This window comes from Pyxicephalus adspersus, chromosome 5 (genome assembly GCF_032062135.1).
Source record: "Pyxicephalus adspersus chromosome 5, UCB_Pads_2.0, whole genome shotgun sequence".
Classification (NCBI taxonomy): Eukaryota; Metazoa; Chordata; class Amphibia; order Anura; family Pyxicephalidae; genus Pyxicephalus; species Pyxicephalus adspersus.
The window spans coordinates 122,773,604-122,800,733 of NC_092862.1; the positions used below are offsets into that span (position 1 = coordinate 122,773,604).

The 27,130-nt window shown below is 36.0% G+C and overlaps 1 protein-coding gene and 1 long non-coding RNA gene across 2 annotated transcripts in view; one reads left to right on the forward strand and one right to left on the reverse strand.

The window, feature by feature from the left end:
• The window catches only part of PTPRN2 (protein tyrosine phosphatase receptor type N2), a gene marked incomplete in the record, with an annotated part of 519,721 nt that overhangs the window by 135,143 nt on the left and 357,448 nt on the right, over positions 1-27,130 (reverse strand).
• LOC140331532 (uncharacterized) lies at positions 18,153-22,874 on the forward strand. Its single transcript, XR_011920943.1, has 2 exons — positions 18,153-18,525; positions 21,203-22,874. It is a non-coding gene; the product is annotated as an uncharacterized lncRNA (long non-coding RNA).

Sequence of the window (27,130 nt, forward strand, 5' to 3'; positions counted from 1 at the left end):
TTCCAAACATCCCCTTCTTTTAAATGTCTTCCTATACTCATGTAAATTTTTATACAGACTTTAAAATTTGCTAAAGTTCTTTGAAAAATGTTTGAAAAGCAAGAACCTCATGAACCTTTAGAAAATACCCACCTGGGTATATCTGCTGTTGGCCAAGATGCCAACCCTCCGATGATCTTTCAGATCTTTCTCATTCCTCTTAAGTGTATTTCAATGGGTTACCATTATTTTATTATTATATAAGAAAATCAATTTGATCATAAACATGTAAACTTTTCTTATTAGCCTGCAAGGCTATACTCCTCATGCAAACATACATACTCAAATAACCTGTAGAAATAGTTGTATTTCTATGTATGTGTATCAGTTGGGTATGAGCATTTTATACTTTATAATCAACAAACAGTAATACAATAGAGTAAGAATCAAAAAAACTAAATGTTCCTGTTGACTTATTCATACAGTTCAAGGAGCCAAAGGAAAAGCCAGTTAGAATCCATCTTGGACTGGTATGCCCTACAGGAATGTGACTGACAAGCTAATGAGCTTACTTATGCATTGTTAATGAAAAGCCTATCATTTCTTTTACTTTAAGACAAGTCAAGTTAATATTAACAGACTAGTACTTCACAAGTACACATAGAAACAAACAGATTTATGGAAGAAGCATAATACTGATGAGTTTCCCTGTCTCCAATTCATTACAACCTAGTTCAGTTCTTGCTTTTGTGGCTAAAGGTGACAAGTTCACTTCCCAGTAGGAAAACTTGAACACATTCCTACATTCAGAGTGTAAGCGTGCTGTCACACAGATGACAAATGTTGTGAGATTGCAGTTTATATTGTATGAATAAACAAACTGGTGTCTGTAATTATCTCTCTGGAAAAGTCAATTAAGCAGAAGATAGCTTGGGAGGCACTAGAGTCGCTTGATGTCTGCAGCGGTCCCTGTTCTGCATGTGCTCAGCATACATGTGACTGCTCTGTGTCTGACAGTAATGAGTGTTAATATCAAAGTTGTGTTACACTGTTAATACATAAAGGTATTATTAAAGGGAGTATACAACATAAGGGAAGTTTTAAAGAGACATTTTACCTTGGCATTAATTCTGACTTCTTCATATATAATGAACAAATAAAAACAGTAGAGATGAAACGGGGTAAATAATAAATATCTTAATAGTGCCAGGAAGGTAAATGATAAAAAGCACATATAGAGTTCTGTATTAAAAACATATTATGTTCATTAACATCATGTTAATGGCTTTTAAAGGCCAGATTCACATCTGTGCATGGCTTTTAAAATATTTTTTTACTGTACATTGATGCAGAACATGGTAATGCATGAAATCAGGTTCAGTAAACTGTAGTTCCATTTAATATTAAAAGTAGAAAGCCAATGCAACTTGCCAGACCACAGCAACGCATTCCTTTTCTATATTTATTTTTTACTTTATTTTTTCTCTCCAAGACTAGAGAGGATAAACTATCATGGGGGAACCTGGGTGATCCAGCAAAACAGGAATGGATTTCCTAAAATCATTTGCTATTATTTGGCAAATGATTTCAGTCCTGGACCAGATCCATTATTGGATCACCCAGGGTAAGCCATGATAGTCTATCTTCATCAGTCTTGAAGAGCTTTGATAAATCAGGCCCCTTGTGTCAAAGCAAAACATGTTGCCCATTGTGGCTGTATTCCATTTTTTTTTATTTTGAACACATCTAAAAACATTTTTAATGGTATATTTTCATACACTTTTAACTCCAAACTAATTACTACTATCTGAAATATTAAACATTTTTGTATGTAATTTTGCTTTCATGGATGTTTAATAAATGGAATGCTAATCAGAATGTAAAGTGGAGAAGTAATTACAAGGTGGAACACCACTCAGTTTACTGGCACTTGATGCACAGTGCCCATGGCAAGTGGGAGTAGCCATATGTTTTAATTATTTGAAATGTTTTTACAATAAAGTTCCTCTTTCAGTAAGAAAAGTTTAAATACAACTAATACAAAAAGGAAAATAAAAATGTAAATATACAGAATTAATATAATGGTAAATGGAAACCAAAAAAATCCAAGTTATATGATTAGGAGTCATTTTACACTTTCACAATATTTTGTCAATACGGAGGAATAACATTTTTATTCCACCACATTTTTTCATATTGCTTTACTCATCTAAAATTATTTATACAATGCACAAACACTGATTAAATAACATGTTATGAATAACACAAAATGTGTTAAATCCAGAGTAAACAATCAGAATTACAATTTTATTAGTACAATTCTGCTAAGCTCATTAACCCTAATACCTGACCAGTTTTTCTTTGCAATTTCCCATAGGCCTTCCCTGCTGGAGATTAAAGTGCATTAAATGAGCATTTAAGTGTTTTGTTTTCTTCCTATTAAGTACGTTTGACAAAATGGGACTAAAGCCAAAATGGAAAAAATGTTTTTTTAATTTGTCTTGGATAGAGTAAAGCTTTCCTTGCAATCTGTGACCTCACTATAAACGATTTACCTAATGGCCTTTAGGGCACGGGAGCCATCTATCCCATTTATGGACAAGTAAAACATGGGGCTCTGGTCTGTGTTTGTACGTGGATGAGAATGAGTTTGAGAATGTGTTCAAAGTATGCGCATTTCCTAAGCTTGGTGATTCTAGATTGACTGAGCTTGGACATGTCTGGACCCATCATGAAGAAATGATGTCAGAAGAAGGCCGACTCAGGATCTAAATAGCAGCAGATTCTGGTGTGAGCCATTTGTTTAAAATACCCCTTCTTCCAGTTAAAGAAGTGCTAGCCAGGAATATCTGAGGTTGTTATTAAAACATGTGCTCTACTGGTAAACTTTTAACATTTTGTTATCAGCCCTAAGGTAAGTGTCTATGGGTGTTGCCTTCCTGCATTTAACGTGTTTGGAATGCACCCCAAACGCAGGTCATCACAATTGGATTTACATTTATTAAGAAGTGCTCAAGGTCTTTAAGAATTAGGCTTTTTCTTGTCAATTCCTGTTTGCCATTAAAATACATGAATATTAAAAACCTCAAATGTAGCTTTGTAACTGCTTTAGTACTGTTACAGGAATGATAGATTTAGTTCTATCAATGAACAATAACATAGTACACTAAAAGGTTTGTGTTTGGTTTATTTTAGATTGAAGTTTCAGCAGAGAGCAAAGATTGGAAATAAAATAGAGTCAAAATAGAGCTTATTGGAGAAAGCCAGTCATGTTAACATTTATGCCACAATCAGGAAATACCTGAGAAGAGTAGATCAAGTTCTGCTACAAATGGAGAGGAGTTTTTGGAAGATGGAACAGCAACTAAAGCAACCAGAAAAGGAGAAGACGGTGTCACCTCACAAAGCCAGAATTGAACTCACCATGATTTATCTTAGTATTATCTCCCTATAGTCTCTGCACAGCAGAAGAGGGCTGGGAGAGGAAGAGACAGCACAAGGAACCAATCAGTTATGAAATAGTGTCCATGTGCTAACAAGAAGTATACTGATAAAAGATGAAAAGAGAATGACAGAGAGATGAGCTCATCAGTCCCCTTCTTCTCCTATCCTGTCCAGCAACAGGCTTAGGTACACGTTTCAGTCTATAGGTAAAAAAAACAGTAATGCAAATGTGATTATCTGTACATTCATGTATTTCTAATAGCTCATATCCCAGCAGTTTTGGAATAAAAAAAATTAGCAGGAATAATTAATTTAGAGGGAGGTAGAATCGCTCTGATGGAATGTAATGATTGTAACAAATTGAATATGACACTGGTTTTTAATTATAATAAAATATCAAGTTTACAGACACCATTAGTTTACTCATATGCTAAATGTATTCCCCAATCGTCCCCACACTGTGCCATGCAGCTGTCAAACAAATAGTAGACAGCAGCAATTAGTAATGGGAGTGTGATCAGTAAGTGTGAATGTCACGTATAGCTTGTGGATGTAGGAGAATATTATCTGCTGTAGACATCTTATCATCTGCTGCCTTGTGCTAAAAAAAATTTTTTACAGCTGTACTGGCGGACATTAGTGCTACAGACATAATACAATTTCTCGAGACTGCAGGCTTGTATGCGTAGTTCTCTTTTATTGCTGTCTATGTTTTTACCATACCTTTGTATGCACTGTTGATTGGAAATGTCATGAGCACATAATGCATCAGTATTATCTGTATAGCTCACCTTTGTTGGGAATATTTACACTGCACAGCGCCATGGGAGAAGATGGCAATTTATAAATCATTAATAGCAATAATAAAAAGAAAACAGTGCAATATAAATAGTTAATAATCATAAGAGTAGTAGTAATAAAAAAAAGGTCAAATTGCTGTGATGTTGTTCAGTAAATGAAGCTAACAAGTCAAAAAGAGAGATCTATATCTTTACTGGATGGCATTTAGATTGGAAAAGCACTGTATATATAACAATTGCCATTTCAACACCTGTTTTTATCTTTATTCATTCATTTTTGTGACTCAATAATGCTGATGCCCTCCAGGCTGTTTAGGGCCATTTCCTGTCTACATGCACATGCTCTAACAAGAGCTACACATAACAATGCAGGACAGGCTTCTTTATGATGACATGTGCCTATGCATTGGCCTGACCCCCTGTAGTCTCTATTGGAAGTGAGAGTGACTGGGAGACAACTCAGAAAACCAACTGAGAGAGAGCTCTCACCTTATAATAAGTGTCTTAAGAAATTCATTCTTAGCAGTATCACCTGGTATTATTCTAGGTGAAGGTGCAGATTTGAAATGCTTGAAGATTACTTTTAAAATTCCATTAAAAACAATATTCTTTAATTCTCATAAGGGTATATATATATATATATATATATATATATATATATATTTATATTTTATCACTTGTATTTTCATTATTAATTATAATTCTAACACATCTTTATTGCAGCTGCATTTCTGTTTCTGCCAGTGCTGCTTATTTTACACACTTACCAACAACAATTTCTGGGAGAGATATTTAACCTAAACACAATGTTCTGCATGTGTTTGGAAATTATTATTATTAATAATAATAAACAGGATTTATATAGAGCCAACATATTATGCAGCGCTGTACACTAAATAGGGGTTACAAATGAACAAAGACAGTGACACAGGAGGAGGAGAGGAGCTTTCAATCTAGGAGGTGGAGGAAGTATCACATAATAGGAGGGTAGATATGTAGTGGTGGGAAGTAGTGTCGGTTTCAAAAGACAGAAGAAGATGAGTGAGAAAGTTTAAAAAAATGAGCAAAAGGTAGGAAATGTGGGGAAAATTGGATTGCCCAAAGAGAACATGCATATTATTTGTAGATGGTGTTCTGGCTGGCATTCAAACCAAGGGCCCAGCACTGCAGAGGTGAGAGTACTAGCACTTGAGCCACCCAACCCATGTAACATATATTTTTTATTAACTACGCTATATCAATATACAATTTACAAACAGGGCCAGATTTCTTACAATGGACACTAGGCGTATATTTTGAACTGATTAGTAATATTACTATGGCCTTTGTAAAGAGCTGCGTAATATGTCCGAGCTATATATAGACTGTAATAATAATAATATCTTCTCCGCTACTCTAAAACTGCATGTGCTATACATGAATGTGAACAATGACAATTCCTCAAATGCCAAAACTCTCTGCCACCATTACCCCCACTGACCACTGCCTAGAACTTGCAGTTTGATTACAAATGCCACAATTGCAGCCAGTGTAAGACTAGCCCACCAGGGGAAGCTCCCTCCTTCCTTTCTCCTTACTAAACCACAACAAAATGGCCTCCCCCTCAGCTGAGGACAATTACTTTCTCACAAAGATACCATTTCTCCTTTTACTTCTATTGAACTGACCATGAGCAGAGTCACATTCCTATTGTAATGGATGAAATCAGTTATCTTTGCTCTGTTAAAACAGACTACAGCACAGAGAAACATTAAAACTGGTCTACAAGAAAATTGCAGCTGAGCTGTAGACTTGAATGGGGCCGTACTCATACAGAAAAGACACAGCCCTTTAAAGTTAATGGGAAGTTACTGTGCTGAACAGACATATGCAAGATGTAAACAACAATGTAAGAGACTGCTAGTAGGAACCTTGTTAGGGAGTTGTAAATTAGAATAGATTAGGAGGCTATGAAGGAGAGCTGGAGCGTTTTTACAACAGACCCATGACCTAATAATGTATTATCAATACTAATATATTCATAGCATTATTTTCCACTACTTCAATTCATTGTATTTTCTCTCCAATTTATTGAATTCTGACAATAAATATTAAACAGACCTGAGAAAAAAAGTTATGCACCAAAAAAATAGTAGTAGATTCAGTTGTATGCTATTTAAATGACATAAAGCTTATTTAAGGGCTGCCAATCACACGCTCCCAGGTACTTCTGTCATCTTACAGGCAACGTTTCCATAGGATTATTACTGAAATTGTGTACGGAATATGATCATTGCTGAATACAGAACACACTGACGGCTTTGGCGCTTTCAATAGGTGATGAAGAATCCATGAGCCATTGTATAAATACAGATGCATGATGACCAATATAATTTGTTCCCTTTCTTTGTTTCCTTCTCACAATACGAGTGTGTGGGTTAAAATGTCTAACATCCCGCTTCTTTATACAGGAACGCAGATGTATAGATTAACAGTAAAGATACATTTGTTGTAGCGTAATACATGGAAATAATTCACTGTGATCAACCAGAAGGCGGGCTGTGAGTGTGCTGCAATAACTGCACTTTTACAGCATGACTGTTAATAACCAGGTAAAAAACACGCAGCCTCTAGATCGCTTCAGGCGCACAAAACCTCCAGCGTGATTTCATGACTTTAAGTTATTCCATTTTTTTTTCACAGTAGAGCTGAATAGTAATTACACTGAAACTTCACATATTCCTTTGTGGGTTAGTCAAACAGTTTAATATTTTAACCCGATCCATGGCTAGAGGAGGCTGAAAAGTATTATGCAGATCGATGCCGGTTTCCATGGAAGCACATGGGAATCCTGTTCTTCGTGTCACGTTGTCTGAGCAGTAACTAAGCAGGAAGTACTGGGTGAGCAGACACAAGTGGAGAGGTAAGAAATTCTTGGCAAAAATAGATCAAGTTTCTGTTTATTACCAACTCAATAGCTTCATATACATAAATACCAAAGGGTAGCAGTCAGAAGAAATTCCTGAAGCCCAGTTCCCATGCTTTGTACTGGGATATGACTCAATTTGGAGGGGTATTCAGCTGTTTGGTATATTATTATGAATACGAGATGGGGTATCAATGGGTGCTGGCACTGATCTCTCCAACAAGCCCAGTTACTTGGCAGGATTTCTGGAAGTGTATTGACTCTCGCCTTTTCTCTGTACTCTTCTTCAAGTGTTATATTTCTACTTGAATGACTACTATCATTAAAAAACCTAAAAAATGAATTTATTTTAACAAGTGTAAGCAGCTGATACTTTTTTTTTATTTTTTCCTTCCATGCAGACCAAGTTGCCTAAAAAAAGTGACAGGGTTTCATACAAACAACACTAAACTAAACCACATTACTTTAAAGCAAAGGCAATCTAGTTGTTGGTGGACTTTTGCCATAATTTGTCATAATGTACACCATCCTTCCAAATTATGGTGAACACTTTACTATTACTAATAATAAACACTATTTATAAAATGCCAACATTTTACACAGCCCTGTAAAATAAATAGGGACACTTTCCTACATTTGTGCTGTATTCCAGACAGGTCCAAGATCCTAGCGATGTCTATATTAGGAATGATCTCCTTACAGCAAACATTCTTTGTAATAGAGGAATGGTGGTTGAAGTGACAACTATGGATGGTGCCATGTAGAACTCATGAAAACAGAAGACTAATTCACCAGCACTCCAGAATACCCGGTTATTGCTTTACTATCGACATGACAACATGTTAAAAGCCAGCATTTCGGGGCTCTGCAGGGTGCATTCCTCGAGACAACATAATGATGTCACTATGTTGCCTTGAGTAAGGGACCCTAGGTAGCCCCAAAATGTTGGATTTTCACTGTGTTGCGATAGTGTTTTTACAATAAAGAAAGAATCCTGTACTTTGGAGTGCTAGTGACTTCTGCTGCTTCAATGGGTCCAGGATCCTGTGACTGTTCATGCCAATGATGTGGCAGTAATTTAGGTGTCTCTGGCACTTGGTTCTATTCTCAGCATGCTCACCAATACTAGAGTCAAATAGGACATACATGAGAATACAGTGCAATAAAAACACTTTTTAGTAGGTAGGAGCTGTCAGAATTTTTTGTTCATTTTGTTAATAATGTTATTTGTTTCCTGTTCTGGTAGCTGGTGTCAGGAGACATTGATAGGAATAACAGATTTCTAACCCATCTGGACTCCACTCGTTACTAATACAGTTGAGGCTGCATTTTTTTTTTGTATTTTCTAGTTTTTCGACTTTTGTAGTAGTACTGATATTTAGTTTAGCATAGTTCAGAAATACGCTTCAGATTGTTGTCCTACTGCGTGATAATGGGTGACGTATTGAATCATTGACCACGGGGGCTGTTATGATGATGTAAACTATATTGGAAACCTTCTAGTGCCATTATTCCATGAGCTTTGTATATTTGCCACCTAACCAACACTAAAGCAGCCCCAAACCATTGCATTTCAACTGGCCAGCTTTGTGGAAAACAATGAAGACCTTCTCTAGCATCCTTTAATATGCTTAACTGCTTAAAGTCTCACATATGTTCTCACCATAATACACAGACCTCTTTTCCAGTTATATAATGTCCAAGGTTTAAAATATTTTGCCCAGCTTAACCTTTTCTTTTGTATATAACAGTTCAGATATGCCAGATATGATTTTTTAAACGTTATAGGTTTTCTATGGAATTTCAATTGAATCACCTGGGCCATCTGCTTCTTCCTATGCTTGGTTAACACCAGTTTCCCTACCTACCCATGAGCTCTGTAGATTATTGGCAATTCTGTGCATAAAATATCCTTAACTCATCTGTCTATAACATAGACAGACATGCAATTCACTATACAGCAGAATTTAGACCTTACCAATTAGTTGTGCTGCAGCGCTCAAAGGCTAACAAGGGACATGCTCATTATCGAAGAAAAACAGTGATAAAGTGATGCACTCATTAGTGTGCTGCTTCTCTTTCCATTAACCAGTCACAAGCTAGGGGAGGAACAAGGCCTGAAACCTCAGTAGGGAAAAATCATGTCATGTGTCCTGCAACACAAGACTGTGCTGTATGTCATCGCTATATAAATCTCAGCACTAGATGGACAGAAATACAAATTCTTTGGCAGGTAAAGCAGCTCACATATATATTTCTATTCATGTATGTATTTAGCTGTTTGACTGTAGGTCAGCTTTAATCTGGCCCTACTATATCCTCTGGGCCCCATATCACTTACAGTGGTTGTTAGGACTATTACTTACCCTATTTTACACTGTACACCGTTGCTTTATTTGCAATATGGACAGCACTTTTCTGGTTATTAAAGATTACAGTGCAGCCCTCTGGCTGGTGAACGAGCCAAACCTGCAGTGAGTGAAAGCTATTCCCCGCATGGGACCACTGTTCTTTACTGAGGTGAAGCTGGAAGTGTTTCTGGGTGACAGGTGATGTACTGGAAGCAGCTTATAACAAGCTCTGCCAAGTGAGTCTGACAGATTTGTAAGTGTATTAATTTATTTATGTAGCAAGCCTAACTACTTTACATTCACAAAACACTGCCGCTCGTCCCAGATATCTCAGGCACACGTCTTCCTCATCGTATCTTTACGCCTACCACTCTGCAATGTTTGCACTGCAGTTAAAGATTTAATCTGATGTTTGCTAAATATAAAGGAATTAATTTGGCCCATGCAACCTTTTTTAAGGCCCAAAGCAATTGTTTAATTAGCTGACGTTCAGCCGCTGACTTTATGTGGAGTCTGGTGTCTGGAAAGATTGCCGAAATGTCCCATGAAAACACACTCTGGAAAAGGCTATTTATTCATATGAGATATAATGAAAGACAAGTGCTGTCACCTCCGGCCCATCAAACCGAGATTTACCAATTTTTATCAAAAAGTCCCAACTCTGTAGATGAATAAACAAAAATTTTAAGTGCTGAATCTCCCTTGGCAAAATATTTGGTTCTAAATCATTGTGATCAATCAAACTAATATAGTGGCCATAGAGAATCTTCATCTGCTATGAAATACTATGTATGTGCACATATCATTTAAGATTGTCCCACCTTTTTTTTCTTGTGGATTTGGTTGTTTGGTTTAATTGGGTTGCAGGTTTTAGGGCAGATAATACTGTAAATAAAGATTGATTTGAAACTATTTGCACAAAGGAATGATAACTTAATTTTAAATATTTTAATTAAAATAATAATTAAGCCTGTCCTATAAATTAGGTTGCTGTGTGTCATAAATAAGGGCTATTTTTATCCTTAGACCTGATGATATCTGGCGGCCTTTTTAAATCCAAGACTAGGTGTACACAATCCAGTTTTGGCTGAATGGTTACAACCACAATAAACACAGTTGCTTTTTGTCTACTGCAGTCATTCTCAACCAGGGTCCTATGGGACCCTAGGGTTCCTGCAGAGATGGCTGATGGTTCCTTGAGCTTTGGTTGTTTGAAATCCCATGTGATGGTGACCTTATAGTTTCCTGGCCAGTTAGTCAATTGCATAACACTAAAGCTCTTTTAAGCTATCTGAAAATGGGACAATATTTCCACTGACCGCCAATGTAAAGTGTATTTTTTGCATTGACCTTATATGGCTTAACCAAGGGTTTCCTAAGACCTTAAAATGATTCCAGTGGTTTCAATTGATAACAATTGATAAAGGCTCGAAGAGTCACCTGAACAACGACCTTTATGGTGGGACCACCATATATGTATTTACTAAAAGCTGCAGGTTAAAAAAAAAGAAAATTGTTTGATACAATAATAATACAAGAAAAAGTAAAAAAAATATGGGATTAGAGAATAAGTTTACATATGTTTTATATAATTCTGCTAAATCACTGATAGGTCCAATCTTACAATAATCACTGGCAAGAACTATATTTCTCTGGTAATCTTCCCTTTCTGACAAGCTCTAAAGCCTTGATCACATACTTGACAGATTCACAGTTGTTATAACCAGAACACTGTCATCCATTTTTTTGTCATATCATTATTTGTTCTAACAGTAGAGAGAATCAGTCTGTTCTTTTGTCTGCTCTTTTGGTCACTGTTCATCAAAACAGTCTTCGCATTAAGTATTGTAATATTACAAATACCATTTATCCGAGCTGGCTCTTCTCTTCCAGAGTACTAAAGGCCATGGAGAAGAAGTCAGCTACATACCATATATAAAAATAATTTGCAATGTCTGATTAAAAGGAAACTAGAACAAAAGTAGAGTGAATGCTTAAACAAGATTTATAAATAGAAATGGCACTGCTAGCTTTTAAAGAACCAAAGTAAATTCTAAAGCAGAACTCCAGGCTGAGCTTCATCTCTGTACACTTGTACAGACTGCACTTCTGTTCTAAAACTGCTTACTCTGACTTCATTGCACACAGTGTGTTTGTTACAGTGAGCAGTACAGCCTCCCATTACTAACCTGTGTTGGAGCGGGTCCTGTCTAGAGTGCACATGGAAGTACATGAAATTGTGCTGCTCCCGTAGAAAGCTACAGTGTCATATCCACATCACTGAGTCTTAGATGACCTGAACATACTGTAGTAACTTCTGACACATGTTAACATATCACCTCTGGTATGTTATCTATGTAAATTCAACTGTACACCAAAGTTTCCAATTTTAAGTGTAGCACCATTTATGGGAGAAACCTTGAAACACAGCCTCACAAGAGAATCATTCTCTATCAGCAATATCAGAACTAACATATGTCAAAACATTAAAATCCATGAACAAGTAATCAAACCATGTAAAGAAAGATAATAATAAGAAATAATTATTACACCAGAAATTATAGAATTTTGTATGGGGCTGTGAAACACAATGACGACCCTCGGCTTTTGTAACTGATGGTCAGCTAAAAGATATGGATATTGCCCACCATATAAACTGTGGCATTTTGTACATTACTTCTATGATGATGGCAGTTTCCTATTTGTCAAGAATGTATATGAATGGCTTTGCAAAAGTATTTGTAAGTAAAATGAAATGGGGGTGGTAGTTGAGCATACTGGCACAAACTGTGGGCACAACTTAATTCAGGGGAAGGGACCTTAAACAGAAGGTTCTATAACCTAATGAAAAAGTGGGCCAATGGTTATCCTTAAACATGAGATTGCTGCATGATCTTGGCCATTTGGGAGGCTCTTCAATATATCAATATTAATATTAGCAGTGTTTTGGGAATGTTTTAGGCCAATATGAAATGACACACCATTTTTTAGAGTTTACAGTAGAAATGATTTTAGGATTTTTGATCTTGCTGAATATAGGTTGCTAACGAACTAGTAGGTAAATAATATTGACTTCTTGTGCCATTTTTAAACATTTATATAGTGATTGATCACTACAGATTTTGTATGGGAAGTCATCTACAATGTGTGGTTTGACCTGTCAAATCTAATGTATCAACTTATTAACCCTCACCTGCTGTGGGGATGCCTTTGTAATCCCCTTTCCCGGCCGCTCCCACATTGACAGAGCCCAGAAGAATTAATCATACTTACACAGGAGACGGGAGACAAAGAGTATTGAGGTCAAAAAAGCCATTACAAAATGCCTAGATGGTTGGACCTTTTATGGAGCAGATGTTTCAAATGAGAAGTCATTTATAAAAGGAAAAATGGTATTCAGGAGATGATAGCATTGATGCTCCAAAAGGTCACTATTATTCTTTCATTTCATTTTTTAAGTGCTCTTTTCGCAGTAATACTAAGTTTTCGATGCTGCTTTTATCATCTTTTTAAGAAGAAAAAATGATTTTATATGTAAATTCAACCAATACATGAGAAGTGCCATAGAAAAACTGTAGTTAGGTACATACATATTTAACACTTTACCAAATGCACACACATATACACATGGTCTCATATCAAACTAGTACTGATTTATGTTACTAATAATATATGAAAAACAATGCAGATTCCATCTATACTCATCAGGCATATTTAAATACACTTTTTTTATAAAATGGGAAAGTGTTGAATGGGTTTAAAATTGCTATGTGTGTCCCAACTGGGGAGATTTACTCGATAAAACTGTGTATTTAGGAAGTCCACAATTTTACAGTTATCAAAAGAAAAGCAACCACTTCCACTAATGACACTTAAAACACCTAGGCAGGCGTAAATCTGGTTGGTGGCTGAGGGCACAGATCTTATTAATGGGATTTTATACTGTATGTGAAAGTTAGGAAGGAAACAACAAAATTATCTAACCTCACATGGAGGTGAGTTCCAAAATCAGCAGAATACTGACAAAACAGATTGGGAAAAGTGGTGCACTACAGCAATGCCTGCATGACAAGCTAAATTATTAGGCTGTGCTGCCTCGCTGTGCTCACTGTATGGATCTTAAGCTTTCATTTTTAGTTTTGGCAGAAGTGTACCTTTTTGAAAAACACTGCAATCATAACCATAAACATTTGTTTGCTGAAAACATAACACATTTTATCTTAAACTCCAAGGTTAGGCTAGAGCAGAAACAAGTGCTCACCATGCATGCAAGGCACCCTGCCTGTGGCTTGGTCACCTGTCCCAACCTCCCTACTGAGGATGTGGTTCAGCGGCATAAGGAAGCGGTAACCGCATCTAAACCTCACTGCAAGTTCAAACATAACCAAGTACAATAGAGCAAGCAATGACAACATGCAATAAGCGTGAAGAAACTCACAAAACTAGATTTCAATTTAGTAGCTGGACCAGCAGAAAACTCTGACTGGTTGATGTACAGTATTTGCACAACGCACTTTTGTTATACTTTATTGAATGGATGGATCTTTTGCATTCATTTCCATTTTCATTTAATTTCAATTCTTCCTATCTAAAATCCTTTCTAAATACAGAAAGCTTAAAAATAATGTGTGAACTTAGCGAACCTTTAATATTTTTAGTGAACTGACTTTTTTTAAATTTTAAAATTAAACATTTCCCTTTGTGGGAACAATCACTGCTGTGATTTCTGCTATGCTGAAAATTTAGTTACCAAAGTGTCCTCCACTTACATACACATTACTGGCCGCATAGCAATTAACTTCTCTGCGGAAGTCCTGTCACTTTTTCCAAGTACATAGGCAGCCCCTTCATGTTATAAATGTTAAATTATATTTGACATTCAATTTAAATCCCACACTGCCTTAATTCAAAAAAAAAAAGGAAATGCTCTGTTCGTAATAAAGAGGCATCGGGACCTCTCATTATAGAAACAACAGCATTCCGAGTAAAACTCAGGCTGGTTCATCCATATTTTCTTTGCGTTATGTGAACTGATATGAATAGCATATTTAACACTGGAAAGGTTGCTCCAGCCTCCAGCCTATTTTTTGTTCTTACAGATCAGAAAGTTGTTAGGCAGCTAATGTTGATGCTGTTGAGTAACGAAAGACAATGGCCCAAATATTTTATGCAAAGGTATGCGATCCTGCTATTAATAATGAAGCAAGTCAGGAAAAGTGGGATGTTTTCTCTCTAACTGAAAGCCCAAACCTGGGCCAGCAAATCTAAAAATTCTGCAAAAAGGGCTAGAGGGAGGTCAGGCAGTATTTGTAGTCTAATGGGAGCTCCATTGTTTTGCTCAACCTCAATCACCTTAGTATGACATACCAGCAAAACTAACTGCAGATTGCTCATGTACAACTAATAGGCAGACTGCTATGTCAATACATTTATGATAGGCTCTGTGGTTGGCAGTGATGTCAGTGATGTCTAGTCTAAGAATTAATAATTAATTAAAAGAAAAAAAGATCCTATACTTAGGCACCACTTTATGTATAAACCTGTATAGAATACCCCTATTTTAACTATGTATATATTGAAAATATGTAAATGCATTTTTACATATCATACCTCTTTCTTTCTACTTATTTTTTTTATTTTTTAAAGTCCCTGGACATTAGCATTCAACTGAGGAAGAACCAGCACTGTGGGCCAATAATGTTTTGCTGCATTGTACAACATTTTGCATCCAACAAATGGAGCTTGATGATTGTAGGAGAAAGGTTGGAAATAAAGGATGGAGGAGCTCACATACCATCCATTATTTCTTTCCCTCCTTTGAAGAAAAGTAAATAGTCAGTTTTTATGGCCGGTGCCTAGCTATGGTTTTTGGTAGGGGTTTATTTATTGGAAAACTGTGTATTATTGTAGGAGAGAGGTTGGGGAGAATAGATGGAGAGCTACTTTAGCATGCATTATTTCTTTTAATGCTGTGAAGAAAAGTAAATGGTCAGTTTTTATGGTCAGTGCCTAGATATGGTTTCTGGCGGGGGTTTATGTATAAGGAAACTGTTAATGTAATATTGTAGGAGAGGGGTTGGGGAAAATGCATCGGAGAGAGCTCCTTTACCATCCATTATTTCTTTTACTGTTATGAAGAAAAGAAAATGGTCAGTATGTGTAGTCAGTGTCTAGCTATGGTATCTAGTAGGGGTGTATGTATTAGAAAATGCATTTATTAATGGGCTATACAATATAAAAGTACATATAGGTTGTATGCGTCTCTTAAACCTTATAAGTATAATATGTTTGCCACCTCGATATTTTGGTATTGATCAAAAACAATAAAGGATAAGGGTTGCAAAGGGTTTTTTTTGGCAATATTATATTGTGCAAATCATATACAAACTAAACACACACAAATCAAATGGTTGTGGTATACATAAAAGCAGTAAATATGTCCCAGATCCACTACTTTTTGGTGGGATTGGGACTATATGCTATACAAATATGTTCCTATGAAAACAATGGTAATGTTTTCAACCAGCAGTCCCAAAAGTCCCAACGCATTTGGCCTGCTTGGGCTTCCTCAATGGAGGGTGTGAGATGCATAACTGGTACTATCAAAGGTAAATATTTACATTGCTATTTACTTGTGTGTTCACTTTGTATAAGATTTGCATAACATATTATTGCCAAAAAAACTTTGCTTTTCTTATCTTTTATTGTTTTTGGGCTGTACTATATTTCAGTTGTGTATTTAGCTCTTGCCTAACTTTACAGGTAAACCTTTACATACAGAAATACTTAATCATCCCCTAAAATATTGCCTAAAACCCACCAGCACACTTTATCAATCTAAATATGTAAACCTTAAATATCAACTCTCTCCTATCCCCTAACACCCCCTAGCTATATACATTACTTTTTTATACTTGACAGCTGACTATCAGCTCTCTGCAGATCATACAAATATGAAAAAGACTTACTGCATATAGGAAAAAATATATATTAAAAACATTGTTATCCTGCTTAAAAATCATGTAGTTTGTGTTCTTGTCCTTTCTTAAGCAATATTGCTACCTGCCCATGTCTGCCATACATATAGTCACTAGAGGGCAAACTACAAAATTGGGAACGAAATATTCAACACATGTAAATGACAAATAAATCCACAAGGTTCTTACATTTTAAATAACCAAACACATTTCTAATCAAATATTTCCTTTTGAATGAATGAGATAATTAACAAAAGAAGTGGGAACTAGAGCATGGAAATCTCCCAGAATGCTGTTCTCCCACTATTCAAATTGTATTCTATTCAAATGTATCTCTAACAAATTCACTAATATTAGGATAATGACCAAGTCTATCAAAGAAGATAAGGGTTTGTTAAAGTTGGAAACAATAGACGACAGTTTAAAAAATACGTAAATGCAGAGGGTGGAAGATTTCTTTTTATTAAATTATTTTATCTTTGTTGTTTATGTTTTTTTTTTTGCATAAGGTGAACATTCCCATTTACCAGACAAAAGCTAGTAAGGTATCTGCATTGCAGAAAAAAAAATTCTCTATTCCCACACCACCACCTTGATGGCAACATCAGTATGGGGTGGCCCAGTGACCCTCAGCTCTGGACTCTAGGTGTTTTAGATGCAATGTTTCCAATCCCAGCCCACCTAATCTGTATTGAAGGCAATTTTCTTTGGTGTAGAGTCACATTGGTATAATTTACAGGATACATCTTTCTATCAATCTTTAAATAATATACTTTTTTGATTTATTAAAAAGAAGTAAAAACAACCCTACAGAACAGATGTTGCATTAGTAAGCCTGAAGCTGGCAATATGGATTTGGCAAATTTAAATGCAAAATTTACAAACTGTTTACCTGACTAAAGTAGACTAAAGTTTTCTTTTAATTAAACATCTGAAAAACTAACACAAAAGTGAGGCATGCTGCAGATTTCCCTGACGCTCTTCTGATGCCTACATCTGGCAGGCTCAGTGGGGTAAGAGAATATGTGTTTGCATAGAAAACAAGAGTTCCCTATTCTATTCTTCCCACTCTCCTCTGAGTCTGTCTTTCATTTCTGCGTTTCTATAAATGTTGACAGGGGAGGGATGGGATGCAGACTTGAGAACATAGCCATATTATCAGTGTGTCTGTAGGAGATCTATAATACATTTTTGCAAAGCCATATTTGTTTTTACGAGTCCAGTTGGGAAACTGTCTATACAAAACAGTGGCGACTGCTGGGAACTTCAGAATCAGAACTTTAAAGCAAATAATAAAATATTCTAACAGAAATACATTTCAAAAACATAAACTCTCAACATAATACATTACCTTAATGCCTAAAAATGCTCTAATTTGTCACCAACAGTAGCTGAATGTATGAATACCTTCTGACAAAATACACATTTGTAGGCAACATTTGGAAACCAAGCGGCACCTACAGTACATCTAAGATATAAAGATTCCAGTATGGAAGTATAACAACTCAACAATACTAGCAAAAAATATTCCTCCCCAGCGGGTATATTTTTACTATCAGTGGCTGAATAGCGTTGTATTGAAGTGAAGGAAATGAAGTATTTGCTGGCCAGAGGAAGCAACTTTAAAATTTCTATTATGATCAACACTATGACATTTATTGAGTATCTTATACACAGTAAGATCCACTATGCTGTAATGATTCTGCTATTTCAAAACCTTGTGGAAGACATATTAGACTTGATATTTGTGGTCAATTATCAACTGCAATTTTCAGGATTTGGATTGTGGTTTATACTATATGGATGTATTGCAGACATGGTTTGTCCCAGCAATAACCATTTGTCCAGTTGCTGAATATATGCTTTACATTCTTTTTACTCTAATAATAGTAGTAAATATATGTATATATAAACATCTTATGAACTTACATGTCCATTACCTGTTCCATGTGCTGTTGTTAGGCCCGGGGACTGTTTAATTGCTCTGCTTTTAAGCATTGATTCAAAGAAATCTGCATCATCATTGGATAGCGGATAGGATCACCAGCATTGTCGCATCACACTTTAGGGTGAGTATTTGCACCAAATAATTTATTATGTTTGTAGTCGCTGGTATCTTAAGTCTTAATGCTATTTAACCTTATCTTTATCAGAAGATTCTATATGAAGGGGATTCTGCACCATATGTGTTCCTGCCTGACAAGTAGAATAAATCAGTGAATGGTTAAAAAAAAAAAAAAAAACATTTCTGAATAAAGCATGGATCCAGCTATTCACGCCAGTGCTAGTTGCTTGTTCTGTTGACATTAATATTACTCACTAACCCAGAACAAGATTGGAAAAAAGCTCTGGGGGTTTTACCCAAACTAGTTCATGAATATAAACAAACTGCAGCCATGAGAACAGGAAATAAACTAAGCAAGTAAAATTGCAGGTTAATATTAGCAGCAACTATGCTTGTTTTTAGGAAGAATTTACTTTGTTTCCTTGCCATCTAAGAAATACTGCAACTGTGCTAAACCCAATTAGTCCACTCAATTTATCCTAATATGTGATTTATTTGGTCAATTGCATCCAGATCCAATAAACTTTCGGCTGCTGCGTTTTGTCAAATGGTTCTATGCAACCTCCCTGAGGGTGGAGCTACGAACCACAGAACACACTTGTCTGCATTTAAGCAGGCTGACAATCAGGGTCATTAAGAAAATAAAGATGCCACAGGCAAAATGGATTTAGCAACTGGGACAAGTATGTGTAGTAAATGAACATCATGATAAAAATTAGCACAGCTGGTTGGCTGTACCCTCTGGGTGAGTTTTAATTCAAAATGTTCGTGTTTGACAGTGCCGTTCCTTTAATTCCAAAGACAGAAGACTACATCATCCTCCTACCATCCCTGCTATTTTATTTTCAGCTGGAAGAATAGGAAATTTTCTGTGCTTCATAGAGATCAATGTTGTGCTATCACTGTAACAACAAAAAATAAATTTCTTGATACAGTACAGTAAAGTGATATTTCTCTGGCACTGTCAGTTTCGAATACAGTATAAATAAACTTATGCTGGATTTTAAAAAAGGGAAATATAAAAAGCTTGCTTCTTGCAAGGTGCTATCATGATAATGGAGCTCTGATTCACCTCTGCCTCTTGTGGGGGTCATTTACCTTGACCTGCAGTTGAATTATTTTGCTGGCCACTGGGACTCTGCCTTGTATATGTCTACTGTTTACTTTTAAAGAACAGTTGGGCACCAAAAGCATCCTTTCAGGCTAAGTTTTCACTTACATTAATTTTATGGGCAAATTATTGCCCATACAGTTTTTGTGTGCGTCTGTAAGCGTTTAAACTTGGGGCATGGGGTATGAGGCAAAAAAGAATTCGAGAATGGGCAAATCCTTCTCACAAACCTCCCAAGCGCCCTAAAATGCCCATTCATCTTTTGAGATACCTTTACAGCTCATCAAGATAATGCTCTGGTCTGGACTGGCCCATTGGAATTATTAGGAATTTCAAACATGGGAGTTTAAACGCTCAGGTTAAACACTGGGGAAACAGCCCATGTAAACCAAATCTAAAAAGCAATGTGGGTGTTTTCTAGTATATAAAATTCTATTAAAGAAAATATAGAGAAATAATGCAAAGCATTTTTTTTAAATCACATGATACTATCACTATACATGCATAGATGTCAACGTTCCAAAAACTTTGACACAACTAAATTCTGTTTTTTAGCTTTTGAGTGTAAAGCGGTTACAGGTTTTGTAAGGTTTTGAATTTCTGTGAACAAGTAGTGTAAAACTTTAATAAATAGATTTAAAGAAATGGGGAACATAGGCACAGACAGCAAAATCAGCATTATCAGAAATTCCAACCATTCCCTACTGTACAAATAATGTATTTTTGGTTTTACGGTTTTAGGGTGTCATCATTGGAGAAATTTTCATTATAAATGTTTGGCTTTAGAAAAACACTTTTACCTTTTAACACTGCTGCCTACTTTTAACTGCCCCAGTAATGATCACCTTCCCATCACTTTCCTACTACTGCCCCTGTGGCAGTTGGCAACAATACTGGCTGTTTATAAATATGTTACCCCTTACCACGTGACCGTGCTCTGGATCTAGCATTCTCTAGGACTGGGCATTATCCCAAAAATAGAATTGTGACATCATGGGGGTGACACACCTAATGCACATACATGGGGAAAAGTGACAGTGTCTCTTTAAGTAGGGAAATCTAATTGCAATTTCAAGATTACAAATGATCTGTAAATTAAACATTTATAAAATGAAAATATGAGAGTTTAAAGGCAGTGCTTGCATTCCTTTGCCCACATAGTCATAGCCAAAATTGTACACATGACCTTAGTCTCATGCAGGTTTAAATAACAAAATTCACAACAAATAGATTTTTTTTTAATAGGTTCATTTCACTCATTGCGAGTTACCCATTTGTGGTGCTATTTTATATCCACAGCAATTATCTAAAGAAAAAAAAAAAAGAAATTTATATCGCTACATTTTAGAGCATTCTAGAGGTTAATAATAGTGCCGTCTTCTCCAATAAATTATAGTCGAGCATTGGCTAAAAAAAAAATAAGTATTTCTAAATGAGTTTTTAAGGTCTTAATGTAACTAAATATTTCAGTCTTTTTATTACCTAATCATTTAAAGAAGACTGTTAGCAGAGTTTTTTGTATTCAGCTTACTTGCTCATATTGACATTTCTTCTTGTGTTTGTTTTCTAGAAACAAATTAACTTTCCATCAAGAGTTGAAGAAATAAATGGGAAGGCCGGTAATTACTCCAGGAGATTAGAATTGCATAACTGTTAAGGCATAAAAAAATAAAGAAAGAAATACACTTACTATTCACATAAAACACAAACAGAAAGGAAACATTTTTCCAATAAATGACTGCAATAAAATCCACAGCTTTTAGGAACTTTTTCAAATTAAGATTTTCTATTCTGCTTTTTGATCCGACTGTCTATCTTTACATTTAACAAATTCAGATTTATGATAACAAAAGAAAAGCCTTAACTTTAGGCTATGTTCAGGATAGAGGTGAAAAACCATGTACTGACTTGCTATAGGGGTTAGAGGACAATGGCCAGACCGGTTTGAGCTCATAGAAAAGTAAATGTAACTCAAATATCCACTTTTTACAACTGAGGTATGCCCCAAAGTATTTCTGCTTAACACATTGAACCTTGAAGTAGATGTGCTACATCAGCTGGAGATCATACCAGGCGCCCCAGCTATGAACAGGCACCTGAGGCTACAATTCACACTGGCTTGCCAAAGTTGTACAACAGAAGATTGGAATACATTGCTTGGTGTAAGGAGTCTTCATTTCTGCTGCAACATTCAGATAGCAGGCTCAGAATTTGGTATCAACATGATTAGATGGATCCAACCTGTTGTATAGGTTCAGGCTGGTGGTGTAAGACTGCAAGGAATATTTTGTTGGGATGCGTTCAGCTTTTAGTACCAATTGAGCATTGTATAAATGCCACAGGCTTAGTTTTCCTTATGTCCCCTCTGCAATGAAAAAAACTTAACTGCCTATTTAGTAATGAATATACACTGAGAAGTGCAATTGCAGCTCAGTGTACAATCTCAGCATACCCAGGTCCCTGGATTTATTGAACTGCCATATGCATGCTGATCTGGTCACCATGAAGGCACCAGCAATGTATCAAGAATAGGTGAGGTTAGTTCTCCACATTCAGCCAAGAAAAATATGTAAAGATAAAACTGTATGTCTGACAATATATCCTAGGTTCCCCACAATTCTTCTAATAGGCGAAGGTTAGATGTAGACCAGCAAAAGAAATCTGAGGATCAAATCAATGTTTGGTGACATGGGTAGTAGAAAAGGAGAAAAAAGTAGAAAAAGAAAGGAAAATGTGCTTTAATGACAATGGTGCATAAATGCCTCATAAATGTACAAGAAGTCTACTGAGAAAAATACAAAAAGAAGTGTACCCCTTAGCTTTGTCACTCCCCTCTGGTTTTCATTGAAGCTTAGTATCTCTGACAATGTTTTTTTAACCTGTTCATACTTTATTTGCTTTGGCTTGCATTTCATGTTTTCTTTTGAATTGATTGAAAACTCATGTTGCTCACAAATGCTCACATCACTTTCCACTATTTAGAAAGGAATTATGTAATATTTGCATATTTAAAATACTGAACTTGCTTATTTCATTGCTATTGGTAGTTCAGGTTGATTATTCTTTATTATATTTTTTTGATAAAAATGCAGTATTAAAGTGGTTATGTTACTTGGGAAATCCTAAAACTAAAAATCAGTTTATAAATTTCTGAAAAATATTTAGCATTTTTTTTTTTTTTTTGTATTATTTTATTGGTGTAACTGGTATATTGGTATATAATAAAGTTTTTTTGTAGTTAATCCTGTGATAGTAGTGACCTTTTCCTAAACTGATTTCATTGTGTGTGAGTGTTCTGTCATATCATGTCTATGTGCAGCCTTTTATCTACATCAAAGTTTTTTTTCTTCTTTGAACGGAATCTTCTTTTCTTTAAGGCCTGGGCATCAAACGACATACTTTTGCCCAAATTCTAGAAACACATGCTCCCTCATGTCCTATGAATGTAACTCAAACAGTAGCTTTTCTGACTCATATCTACACTCTCAAGATAGAATCAGGTAAAATCTTCCAATATAACTGACTCATACAAAGATATGTGGGGCCAAATTGGGAGTAATTCTGGGCCCTAGAATAACACACACCAACTCAACAGTGGAGAAAATACAAAAATTTGCCAAGCCTGGTGGGCTAAAGATGTATTTAGGCCCTAGCACAATTTTAGTGCTCAGCTACTGTTAATAGCTTGCAGCAAACAATAGTGATCAAATTTTTTAAATAAATGTCAATACTGCCAGATTACCCCATATGAAACCTGTGTGTAAACCAAAGCAATAAACTTCTGTTTGGACCATTTTCGTCTGTTTCATAAGTCTAAAAAAAAGACTGCTGGTCAAGCTAGTAAACTTTTCTGCTATAGCCTCCTGTGATTTCTGAGGATCTTTATTAACACATTTATCTATTAATCAGTTATAACACAGTTATATATTAATCACAGTTATCTCTGGGGGCTACAGAACCCATCCCTACGTCTATATCTTGTACTAGGGTGACAATGTTGCTACTTTATAGACACAATACAATGGGCATGATTTATTAAAGCACTTCATGACTGAAGAAGACTATCATTGGAGGACCTGGGTGATACAGAAAACCTGGAATGGATTTCTTAAAAATCATCATCATAATATATATATCAATATAGATAGCTTTCAGTCCTGTACCAGATCCCTCCTAGGTTAGTTGGATCATCATGGTTCTCTTATGATAGTCTATCTTTTCCAGTCTTGGAGAGTCTTGAAAAGTGTGTTACCGGCAGGGTCACCATATAAAAATAAAGGGAAAAAAGCCTCAAAACAAGAATACTGAAGAAGCTATACTTAGGAGGTGATGCCATGCAATTTAGCAGAATTTCAATCAATGGATGAACCGAGAGTTTATCATTCACTGTAGGGAGTTACAAAATGGAGAGTATTCTCAGGCTGATAGTTGTCACGGGTTGGAATGCAACTGCTGTGTACCTAAACAACTGGGCTTTATATTAACAATTGTTGTTAAGACATAAAGCTGTGTAAATCCACACTGTGGCATGTTCTCAGCAATGGACATCAACACCTAGAAGAAGTACAGAAGGTGGTGGGGTTGAAGAAAAAAGGATTTAAGAAGACTTTTAAAGAATACAAGATATCTTTGGACTGTATGGAATGGTCAGTGTTTATATATGTTGTGTAGAAAGTGCCTGCTGTGTTTTTATTTTCTTTTTTAAGGTTTTAGTTAGAAGTTTCTCTATACTATACTATCTCATATTACTATCCCATTTAGACAATTCTTAGCTGCTGGTGAAAATTCACTAATATGTTTTCTGTTACCCATTTTAGATTAAAATAGCTGAGAGCAAGCCTGTTAGAGGAAGAGAGATGCATGTTGCTGATAAACTACTTGAATTCACAAAGCAATATGTTTAATAAATGTATGGACACAAAATCCCCTATGTGCATTACTTTAAAAAGTCCATGAGTTCATCTGAATGCTATGGTATTCCGAAAGCAGCTTCATAGATAGAAACAAAGAATCTGCTCAGATGCCGTGTTCAGTTATATTTTAAGATACTCTGGACAGAGACCCAGTGCACGCCATAGAGGGCCAGTTTTTTTATTCTAAACTACCTTTTTGATGAGATTTGATGAACGTTTAAAGCAAGTGTTTTTGAACCAAGGTTCCTCCAAAGATTGCTAGGGGTTCCTTGAACAACGATCAATTTGTGCCTCTGGGGTCAGTTCAAGTGACCCCCTATGGTCTTTTTGGTGATCTATGAGGATGACATTCTTTCTACTAACCAGCACACTAATGTACTGTAAGCTGTGGATAAAGTAATTATAGCAGGGGTTCCCTGAAGACCTGAAACCTATTTCAAGGGTTTCCACATGTAAAAAACATCAAGAATGGCTGGTCTAAAAGTTCTTTAACACCACATACGTTTGGGCTGCATTGGTCCCAATGCATAGATAAGGCAAAAAGATTGTTGTATACTGCATTGTGGTTGTGTACATTTCCTGTGCTTGTTACACATTTAATATTGGTATTCTTGCTTTTTTAGATTTGGTACAGACACAAACTGTGAATCTTCAGCCGCAATGTTAGGGTTCTAGTGTGTTGCTCTACTTTTAAAATTGACCTATTACCACAATTTTTACTTCATTAAAATGGGTAGAAACCCTATTATATAAAGTAAAAACATGTTTTTTTCTAAATAATTTTTTGTTAAAAATGGGAAGGCCCTCCCCTACTACCTTGCGTGATAAGTGAGATTGCACACTTTTTTACATTTACAGCAGGATACATCATTCGATCTTATGCCTGCACAGTGACAGTGACAGTGACACAGGCAGATGAAGGAAGAAGATGGCAGCTCCCGGCACTTCTAAAGCCAGCTTTAGAAGGATCTAGGGCTCTGTGGAAGTAAAGGTAAGTGACATTTTTTTATTTTTAATGAAAGTTCTGCTTAAGAATGAAGAGGCTGCCTCCATAGAATGCTGCTCACAATTTATTAATATATGTTGCAGAGTTTGCTGTGCTGACCAGCTGAAGAATGTGATGGAGCAGTTTTGTATAGTACAATTTTCATGATTATGTACTTCTTGTTCATTTCATTGAATCTTTGTTATATCAGAATAAACCATCTATAGTGTTGTATTGTATTTCAGTATCTCTACTTCCTTTCTCCAATAGCCTTTAAGGGAAACTCCCATCTCGGGTGCACATCAAAAAACAAACTATTTTTAAATAACGTGGTAAACCAGTGGATAAAGGAAACATTTTTTTAATACAGCTATATTTCTAAATCAATCTGGATAGATTCAAAATTTAAAAAAAAAATCCATTTATCATTTTGTGTGAAAAAATACAAGAATTAAGCCATTGCAAAGTATAAGAATTATTTGATGGCAGGAAAAAGAACACTGACACCCAGTGGTTAAACTATTTCTTAGATAAGGCACAGAACAGCTTTATCTTAGCAGGCAAAAAGTATGAGACAAAAATACTACCGGTATGATTTAAACTTAAAAGGAAAAGTCCAGTTCGTAATAATAAATTACAAATACCATTGTTACACAAGCCATTTCCAATGACCTTTTCTAACTCCTTGTAGCAAAAGATCATAAATGGATAGATGCCCAGGGAAAATTTAGCAGAGCCTCTTAACTTGCCAATAACGATGAATACTTTGCTATAAAGTTTTTATTTGGTAAACTGGTATAATAAATACCCTGCTAATATTTCCTAATATGGAGGATTTAAAGGAAGTGTCCTAAAACTGCAGTTGCCCTTTAAAGGATAGGTGCATTTTTAAACCAACCCTCTCTCCATCTGAGCTAAACTAGCCCTTTAGCGTGCACTGTTCACTAGCATTTCAGTAGATCATCAGGGGCAAGAGTACAAAAAGGATAAGTACCCTTTGTTTTGAAATGCAATTAGCCTTTAAGGGTCATACCACAAAAACATGGTATTTATTGTTTAGGTTGCTAATGGAAAACAAATGTTCCAAAGATTGAGGTTCCACTGTACTCATTTTATGGGGGTTGAGGGGTATGTACATATTTAATATATCAGAAGGGGCTTGAAATATCAGATCTAGGGCTGGTACAGAATCAGGACTAGGCCTGAATAAAATATCACCTTTGTTTGAAACAATCTTTTAATGATAGTGTAAATTATTACTTAGTAGACTGAAATACATACGCTATATGGCCAAAAGACACCTGACCAACACATCCGAATGGGTTTGCTGAACACCCCATTCCAACACAAGTTGCCTCCACCTTGCAGCTTTGTTCAGCGGAAGTCTTGGCTGGAGGACGGGGAGGCATTTGTCCTTGCTATGTTGATTTCCAAAAATTACCTAATGGTAATCTGTGTGTGCTGTGTGGGGTTACCAGTCACCTTCTGATCATGCACTGCTTTATGTCCTTGTTGCCTTGCTGGCCCATTCGCTCCTTCCTGACTCCTCCACTGTTGTGACAGGACAGGAGAAGAGGCAGGAATGAAGCCTGTTAGACGG